The 10,094-nt window shown below is 35.6% G+C and overlaps 1 pseudogene; it reads left to right on the forward strand.

Moving 5' to 3' along the window:
- Positions 1-5,540: 5,540 nt before the first annotated feature.
- LOC108587735 (bifunctional methylenetetrahydrofolate dehydrogenase/cyclohydrolase, mitochondrial pseudogene) lies at positions 5,541-8,164 on the forward strand (annotated as a pseudogene).
- The last annotated feature ends 1,930 nt before the right edge of the window (positions 8,165-10,094 follow it).

Consider the following 10,094-nt stretch of genomic DNA (forward strand, 5'->3'; position numbering starts at 1 on the left):
TATAGAGCTATTTCCTCAGGTTGATGACATATGGAAAACTTAATGGATTATATTGAGGAAAGGAAAGGCTATCTCAGATGAAAACATGATAAGAAAAAGAGCAGGAAGTGGTGGAGAAGAAGTAGCATATATACAGAATTTAGGACAAAAGCATAGTAAATCTGTCTCCAATGTTTATTAGTGGGGAAAATGAGAAATAGATGTTACAGTTTAGGAAAAATGGAAAAGAGAATAGGGAGTAAAAGATTTTGAATTCCAAGTAAATGTTACAACATTTTGTCTAGTGTCATGACTGTCATCTGTATTAATACATTTGAGAAATAAACGGAACAATATAAGAAAAACCAAATATAATAAATATAAGAATATATAATATATATAAGAAATTAAAAGATATAAGAATTTTTATATATTTTGTTGAGCTAACTCAACCCAAGTCAGTAATATTATACAGTTTTTCAATGAAATGAGAGTGGAAAAAATTGTGAGATAAGGATGAAATGAATTACAGAAAATTTTGTATTCAAACTGATTGAACCCTTAATGAAATTGATTTCAGTTTCTTATCTAAGGAAGAATTTAAAAACCTTAAACACATTATAAGTCAAAATAAAAGATAATAATTGAAAAAATGAGACATTTTAAAAAGTTTCTTAGAGGAAGAAAACTTTTGTAAAATTTATAGAATATGTTAGCAATTAATTTTTTTTTAATTGTACTTTAGATTCTGGAGTACGTGTGCAGATCATGCAGGATTGTTTCATAGGTATACATTGGCAATGTGGTTTGCTGCCTCCATCCCCCCATCACCCACATCTGGCATTTCTCCCCATGTTATCCCACCCCGACCTCCCCACCCCCACCCCACCGTCCCTCCTTCGAACCTCCCCCAACAGACCCCAGTGTGTGATGCTCCCCTCCCAGTGTCCATGTGTTCTCAATGTTCAACACCTACCTATAAGTGAGAACATGTGGTGTTTGATTTTCTGGTCTTGTGTCAGTTTGCTGAGAATGATGGTTTCCAGATTCATCCATGTTCCTACAAAGGACATGAACTCATCGTTTCTTATGGCTGCATAGTATTCCATGGTGTATATGTGCCACATTTTCCTTGTCCAGTCTATCATCGATGGGCATTTGGGTTGGTTCCAGGTCTTTGCTATTGTAAACAGTGCTGCAATGAACATGTGTCCTTTTAATAGAATGATTTATAATCCTTTGGGCATATACAATTATTTTTAATGTACAAATGATAAAAATTTGTTAAGAGTACGGAAAGGTATAGATTCATCCTTTGTATTTTAGAACAAGAATTATGTGGGTTTTGTATCTCCATTTTCTAATTATTTGATTTCATTAATTTTACAATTATTTATTTACATGCTATTTGTATTAGTCTGTTCTTATATTGCTATACAGAAATACCCAAGACTGGGTAATTTGTAAAGGAAAGAGGTTTAGTTGACCACATGGCAGGAAAGGCCTCAGGAAATTCACAATCATGCCTGAAGGGAAAGCAGACACCTTCACAAGGCAGCAGGAAAGACAGAGAGAAGAGTAGAGGAAGAACTTGCCAAACACTGATAAAACCATCAGATCTTGTGAGAACCATCACAAGAATAGAGTGGGGGAAACTGCCCCCATAATCCAATCACCTCCCATCAGGTTCCTCCCTCAACTCCTGGGGATTACAATTCAGGATAAGATTTGGGTGGAGACATATAGCCAAACTATATCACTATTTTCTAGTAAAAAAAAAAAAAATCCTAGACTGTATCCATCGAATAAAAATTTTAAATTTTATAAAAGCAGACAATAGCTACGTATTCTTACAATCTAATGTATCACGGGTGCTAAATGGTCACTGAATCATAGTAAAACAATAAAATCCAAACTGTTCAAGCTACAATCAAAGTTTCCTGAGGTCCTGAAGTGACAAAAGGGAGATTTTAACAAGGAAAGTGTATCAGGGATTATACTTAGACAACTAATTGAGTTTTTAACGACAAATCTCACATGGATGTAGACAACCTTCAAATTGCAAGGAAAGTAGAATATGTAACAATTCACATTTTACAAATCACAAGTTTTATTCTAGGAAGATTTTGACAGTATTCAATGACCATGGAAAATTGACATGGACTCTAATTAATTATTCATCTGGAAAAAAATCCCTGGGAGAAATCAACAAGAATCAAATTGCAGACACATAGAAGAAAATGGTCTAAGGCCAAAGATAATCTAGGCTTAGGCTGTCAGAATTGTCTGACTTTCTCTTAAGAGAAAAAATTAAATCTGATAGATATGAGGCTTACAACCCACTATAATATCTCGGCTTTTTTTTTTTTGTTAGGGAGGGTCATTGTTTTCTAAATTTGTCCCCTTTCTTTTTCTGCATACAAAACTACTCTAGAAGATTTATTCTATTTTTAAGCAAAATGCATAAAACTATATTTAAAATGAATTAAATATAGGAGGGGTTGTACATAATTGCCTGTATTTAGTGGGATTTCAGTGGCTGAATTTGAAATCTCCCCACAGTCTCACCCTTCAGTCTGTTTTATTCCTCACCTGGAACCCTTGCTCTTAAGACCTAAAAATAACCTGACTGGTTTAGCAAGAAGAGTGATCCTGAAGGAATTGTTAGAAGTGAAGTCCCCCAAGTCTGTCCTGATATTGAAAGTTTTGTGCAAGAGGGATCCAGTGGAGTTGATGAAACAAAAACCAGGCGGCTTTCTATCATTCAGTTTTACAGAGAACAGAAAAGCACAGCAGGGATCTTCACACATTGTGGTTCTCTCTTGCTTCTGGGCAGGGATTTTTTTCATTTCCCTCTGGTTTGAGCACTGTTGTTTCAGGCAGTCAATATATACCCTATAGCCAACTTCCTGAAGGAAAAATACTCCATCAGCTTTCAATTGTGGGCTCTCTGAAGAGCACTACAGAGACAGAAGGATTTAAATTAGTTCTTTTCCTCAAAATTCATTAACAGCATTTCCATATTAGGTCTAACCCTCTATATTTGATATCTGAAATAACTCTTAGCCATCCAGCTCAAATCTGGAGATACTGTGTCAGATTATATCTTCCCGTGTCCTTTTCTCGATTTATCCAGCCAGCTTCATTTTGTTAAGCATTCCTTAAAAAACAAAACAAACAACAAAAAAACTCCTCTGTATATTAAAAATAAACTACCACAAAAAACCTGGTTAAAATGTCCACAATAGCACTAGAGACTACTAGGTATATTGTCTGTATATTAACACACACATATACAGAGGCATATATACATAGGCTTATCATTTGGAACATGGTCACTTTCTTTTGGGAAAAAAATGTATCTTTTAAATAAATGGATCACTAGATACCTGATTTACTCAGCACTAGTTTTCTCTTCAGAAGCTCACAAATTAGGTAAAAAAATAATAATAGTAAAAACAAAGTAAACCAAAAATCTCCAATGATACAGTTTTTATCATGTACACACATACGTGAACCTAGGTATTAAGCTGGGATTTCACTTTGGCTTAGAATAGTCATTAGTCATTATACCACCTGAAGGTTCCATATGCTTGTGACACTCCCTCAAGATAAATGTGCTCCATTATTTAAGATTTATGGTTATGCCCATGAATCATCACTATATATAATTCAAAAACTGGCATTTGCCCTTGTGCTATTACATTTTATTTTCCAATTCTATCAATGCCTACATCTTATTTTTAGAAGCCAAAATTAGTTTATCTTAATAAAATAGGTAATGATATGTGTTTATGGGCCTAATGTTTTTGAATAACTTAGAATTTTAGTTTGTTAATTAGAAGGATAAATATGATCTCACAGAAATACATTATTTATTATTTTACAAATATTAAATATCTTAATTGTTAAATAATTATTATTTAATATTTCTCTGAATTATTTGAGTAGAGGCTTGGATAAATAGAAAAGATTTGATTTCTAGAGGCTAAAAAATTGTAAACTTGGAAGTTAAACTGGAGAAGGAAGTTTACTGGTATGAATGACTAAATGGCCTTTAGATTAACAAAAGTTCTTTTCCAAAGGAATAGTCTGTTTCTAAGAATCAATATGAAAAGCACAGAACAAGTGACTGGTATCTGAACTGAAGTAAGTTTGTCTTTAACACACAACACAAAGTAGGTGAGTGGCTGTATAAAATGATTAAAAATATTCTTAGCCCTGTAAACAGATAAGATGCATTCTTATCTTGTAAACAGATATAACAGAGCAAAGATTACCCATAAGAGAGTCACTTCACTTGTGCTGAAAGGATGGAATTTGTGTTTCGTTCTGTCATAAAATATCTTTCAGAATCCATCTTGACCTTCTTCCCAAATTTTCTCTGTCCTCTCCCATATGTCAAATTTCTAATTGACTCCTAGGAAACATCTGTGACTTTATAAAATTCTATTTTCTCAGGATTTTATTCCCATTTCTCTTTTAAAACAAAGCAAAATAAAACCAACAACAAAAAGTCATCATTCAGGGCCAGGTATTTTTCCAGCCAGAGCAATTGACTTTCTCCTCTGTTACCCATGAACTTTCAAGTGTCTACTTGAGTTCTTATCACAGCATACAATAAGTGTGTGCTTATAGGTAGGCATTTATTGCCCATTAGACTTTAGAAGAATTTAAAGTCCACAAATTTGAATACATGCAAGGGGCCAGACAGGTAATGGCATTAGGCTTTTGGAAAACTCCAACACAAGTTATGACAACAAATGGCAGCCCACCCAGAGAGGTGATGGAGAGTAGGGAGTGGTGGAGATTGTGAACAACTGCAAAATGCACGCTGCATCCGTCTGAGGGAGGGTAAGCTGCTGCTCCACTGTGGCCACCTGTGGTTCAGTTAGAATACTACATCAATATGGTCATAGCTTCTGGTTTTCAAGAGAAGCTAGGAACATGGAATTTTATGTGTAATCTCCCATTATGTAAATGCTACCAACCAATTCCTTCAAGAACATTTCTTTTATGGGCCAAATAAAACATGGATTTGTGCTTAAATTTGGCCATTTAATATTGGAGTTAATCAAGGGTAACTCCTGGGACTTCTCATTGTATATTTTTTCCTTTAATCAATCTCATTTAACACATAATGATTCATTTTCTTCTATATGCACATATCTCAGAAATTTATATTTCTAATTCAAGACCCGAACATCCAACTGCCAACTTGGTATCTCCTCTTGGATTGCTGATAACACTTAGGTACATTTTATTTTAAAAACCAACCTGATGACAATTGTATCCCCCCTTTAAGTGTAACACATTTTAACATGCCTAACTGTCCATCTAAGTAGCAGTTATCTTTGACCATTTTTTTCTCTCTCTACCCTTTCCAATTCACCAACATAGTCAATTTTCCCTACTAATACTAGCCTCTTGATTCCAATCATTTCTTTGTTTCTCCATCATAGTACCCTGATCCATAATACCATCCCGTCTCCCACGAATTAGTGCAACAGATTTTTAACTTCTCCCATAAACCCTTTGGTGTCTCTCCAATATTCTCAAAAATGCAGGTAGATGATCTCCTCAAAATACAAGTCAAGCAATGTTTCTACATTGCTGAATGCTTCAGTGTTTTTCCATTATTATATGGGGGATCAGGAAAACAGTTGGACAAACTGAAAAACAATGTAGCTAGTAAGGCCCTGTCTGGCTTGAAGTCTTCAAACCTTTTTGTCCTCATGGTGTGCCACACGTCTGTTTCAGCCTTGCTGTCTTCATACCTCCAACCTTTCCACCACACAGCTTTTTACATGCTTTTCTTTTCTCTTTCCCTTACTAACCTCCATTCATCTGAATTCTACCTCAGATTCCTCAACCAAACTACCAAACACCTCTGTTTCTACCATTAATCACAATGTAACAGGGGTTATAATTGTTAAGTGATAATCACAGTATCTGTCTCCCTATATAGGTTTTAAGTTCCATGAAGGCAGGTATTCCTTGTTTCTCCTTATTGTCTCCCCAGAAATAAGCATAGTATCAGGCAGGAGAAAGTAAGAAATATTTGTTAAATAAATAAATTCATGAATAAATAATACTAAAAATATTATTGAATTAAAATTTTTAAGTAGATAGATGAATGGAGATGGGAGAGTCCTGAAAGCCCAGTTTTCCTAATTTCACAATAAGAGAATGAATCTGAGAAAAAGGAGACAGAACTATTTAAGATCTTAATGCACACCTTAAATTATCCATGGAGTCAATATTCCAATAGCAAGGAACTATTAAATAAAAAACTGTATCTGTATATCATATGTATACATAATTTGATTTGAAAAATATAGCAAGCACTTTAGAAAAGTTTTTCGGCCGGGCGCAGTGGCTCACGGCTGTAATCCCAGCACTTTGGGAGGCCGAGGCAGGTGGATCATGAGGTCAAGAGATTGAGATCATCCTGGTCAACATGGTGAAACCCCGTCTCTACTAAAAATACAAAAAATTAGCTGGGCATGGTGGCGCGTGCCTGTAATCCCAGCTACTCAGGAGGCTGAGGCAGGAGAATTGCCTGAACCCAGGAGGCGGAGGTTGTGGTGAGCCGAGATCGCGCCATCGCACTCCAGCCTGGGTAACAAGAGCGAAACTCCGTCTCAAAAAAAAAAAAAAGTTATTTTTCGACTTCATTAGTGACGGAGAATAGATAGCTTGGAGAGAAAACATAACCTGTAGCTCTCAGGGAGGCACCTCTCTGCTTCTATTGCCAGATATTTTTCTGTTAAGGTTTCACTACATCATTCTATTATAGACTGATCTTTCCCCTTTTTGTTTAACTCTGGGGGAAAAAAAATGAGAATTCACCATATAAGATTTTAACCTGAAAATGCAAAAATCCATATATAAGAATAAAAATTTCCACCACAATATAGGAAATAAAAATCAGTAATGATCAAGAAAATATTCATAACTACTAAAAGATGAGGAAGATAATAAAAATACTTTGAAGGTCTGACAGAAAATTACAGAATAGCCCTCCAGGCAGGATCATCAGGGCAGGCTCTGGCTGCCACTTCCTCAAGCCCGCGTTGGCTGCCCTGCTGCAGCCTGCACGTAACTGCTCCCTCCGCCTGCACCCCTTCCACCTCACTGTAGTCATTTCTGGAAGGAAACTGGCCCAGCGGATCAAGCAGGAAGTCTGGCAGGAGGTGAGAGAGTGGATGTAATTCCTGTAACAGATGACCACACCTGAGCGTGATCCGGGTCAGCGAGAATTTTGCAAGTCACTCCTATATCCTCAACAAAACCAGGGCAGCTGAAGAAGTGGGAATCAACAGTGAGACAATTGTGAAACCAGCTTCAATTTCAGAGGAAGAATTGTTGAGTTTACTCAATAAACTGAATAATAATGATAATGTAGATGGCCTCCTTGTTCAGCTGCCTCTTCCAGAGCATATTAATAAGAGAAAGATCTGCAATGCTGTTTCTCCAGACAAGGATGTTGACGGCTTCCCCGTCGTTAATGTAGGGCGAATATGTTTGGACCAGTATTCCATGTTATGGGCTACCCCATGGGAAATAATTAAGTGAACTGGCATTCCTACCCTAGGGAAGAATGTGGTTGTGGCTGGAAGGTCAAAAAATGTTGGAATGCACATTGCAATATTACTGCACACAGAGCGGGTCCATGAAGGTCCCGAGGGTGATGCCACTGTTACAATATCTCATCAATATACTCCCAACGAGCCACTGAAGAAACATACTATTCTTGCAGATATTCTAATATCTGCTGCCAGCATTCCAAATCTGATCACAGTAGATATCATCAAGGAAGGAGCAGCACTCATTGATCTGGGAATAAATAGAGTTCACAGTCCCATAACTGTCAAACCTAATTGGTTGGAGATGAGGATTTTGAAGGAGTAAGACAAAAAGCTGGTTATATCACTCCAGTTCCTGGAGGTGTTGGCCCAGTAGCAGCGACGATGCAAAAAAAAAAAAAAAAGGGAGGGCGCTGAGGCTTGAAGAACAGGAAGCGCTAAAGTCTAAAGAGCTTGGAGTAGTCACTAATTTGTTGTGTCTTCTATGTCACAAGCAGAACTCCAAGCCAGATCAAGAGGCAAAGCAGGCAATAGAAATGCAATTTTTAAAATTTATTCTACTGAAATGGTTTAAAACGATGCTTTGTATTTGTTGAAAGCTTAAATGGGTAGGTGTTTGTGCACATAGCTCTGTAGTAGCTCACCAGGGAGCATTCCAATATCATGCAGGGTCATGTGATCTAGACAAGGGCAGCCATTAACCTATTGATGAACATGGGAGACATTGTCATATTGAGAGTGGACGCTTAACTTTGTCTAGCACCTCGGTTAAACATTTGCCTTTTCTAGAACTGCATTTCCCAAGTGCTATTCCCATCAGAGTTGATACTCATTTTATGTACTAAACCTTTTGAGTTCAACTGATTAAACCAAAGGAAAAATGTTGCTAGAGAAAATTAAGGAAAAGGTGAAAATAAAAAATGATAATAATGAGTAGAAAAACATTACTCTAATTTATATACGGATTGATTGGTAACCAGATTTATCTAAGTAGGACTGAATTGGCTTGGAAAAAAAGAAAAACTATGTTAATCATTTACCAATGCTGTCATTTTGAAGCTTAGTCAGTCATTGGGAAAATGTTTAGAATTGTTCCTTGCTATTAGGCCTTATTTTATGTATGTTACCCTTCAGTAAGTTCTCCTCATTTTAGTTTTCTAGCATTTACAGGCTTATTTTGTACATTATTCATGTGTATTGTCATATTTGGCTTTTGCTATATACTTCAACTTCATTGGTAAATTTTTGTATTCCATAGTTTCTTTGATATATCATAAAACCTATTTTTGAAAAACAAACTTGGCTTGATAATCATTTGGGCAGCTTGGGTAAGTACACAACTTATTTTTCCACCAAAGAATTGTCAGCAGCTGCCTGCTTTTCTGTGTTGTACCCTGCTGACTTTTCCAGAAAAATTTTAAGAGTTTGAGTTAATATTGAATTTAATCAGACTTTTTGATTAAAGGTTTTTTTAAAAAAATAAAACACATCAGTCTGGTGTCTTTAAAAAGAAAGAAAGTTATAGAATAAAATAGTCTCATTGCTTTCAGCATTTAAGTTTGAGACCTTTTTATCCCCCTCAAAAAAATGTTTAAATGATAATAATTGAAATGCTTTTGGTAGAAATAAGTTTTGCTAAAAAACACATCTTAGATTTTATTTTGAAATATGTATATATTATTCAAATATGCGTGTTTACAAAAATGATAACTATGTGAGGTAATGCATATGTTAGCCAAATGTAGTCATTCTGCAATGTATATATACTTCAAAACATCATGTTGTACATGGTAAATATATATAATTTTATCTGTCAATGTAAAAAATAAGTTCCCCTGATACCAAAACCAGACGAGGACACAACAAAAATAGCAAACTACAGGAAACAATATCCCTGATGAACATCAACAAAATACTAGCAAAGTGAATTCAACAGCACATCAAAAAGACCATTCATTATGTTAAAGAGGGATTTATCCTGGGGATGTAAAGATGGCTCAACATACGCAAATCGATAAACATTGATTTGCATTACATAACATTAATAGAATGAAGTACAAACATTATATGATAATCTCCACAGACACAGAAAAAGCACTCAATAAAATTCAACATGACTTCATGGTAAAAATCCTTAACAAATTATATATAGAAGGAACATATCTCAATACAATAAAGGCCATATACAGCAAACGCGCAGTTAACATCATACTGAACAGGGAAAAGTTAAAATCTTTTTCTCTAAAATTGGGAAGAAGACAAGGTTGCCTACCTTCACCACTTCTATTTAAGATAGTACTGGAACTCCTAGACAGAGCAGTTAGGCAAGAGAAAGAAATAACCGGCATTCAAATTGGAAAGGAGCAAGTAAAAGTATTCCTGTTTGCAGATGACATGATCATATGTATACAAAACCCTACAGACTCCACCAAGGGACTGTTAGAACTAATAAATTCAATACAGTTGCAGAATACAAAATCAACATACAAAAATTAGTAGTATTTCTATATGCAACAGTAAAATATC

Source organism: Callithrix jacchus, chromosome 11, assembly GCF_049354715.1.
Source record: "Callithrix jacchus isolate 240 chromosome 11, calJac240_pri, whole genome shotgun sequence".
In the NCBI taxonomy this organism is placed as follows: domain Eukaryota; kingdom Metazoa; phylum Chordata; class Mammalia; order Primates; family Cebidae; genus Callithrix; species Callithrix jacchus.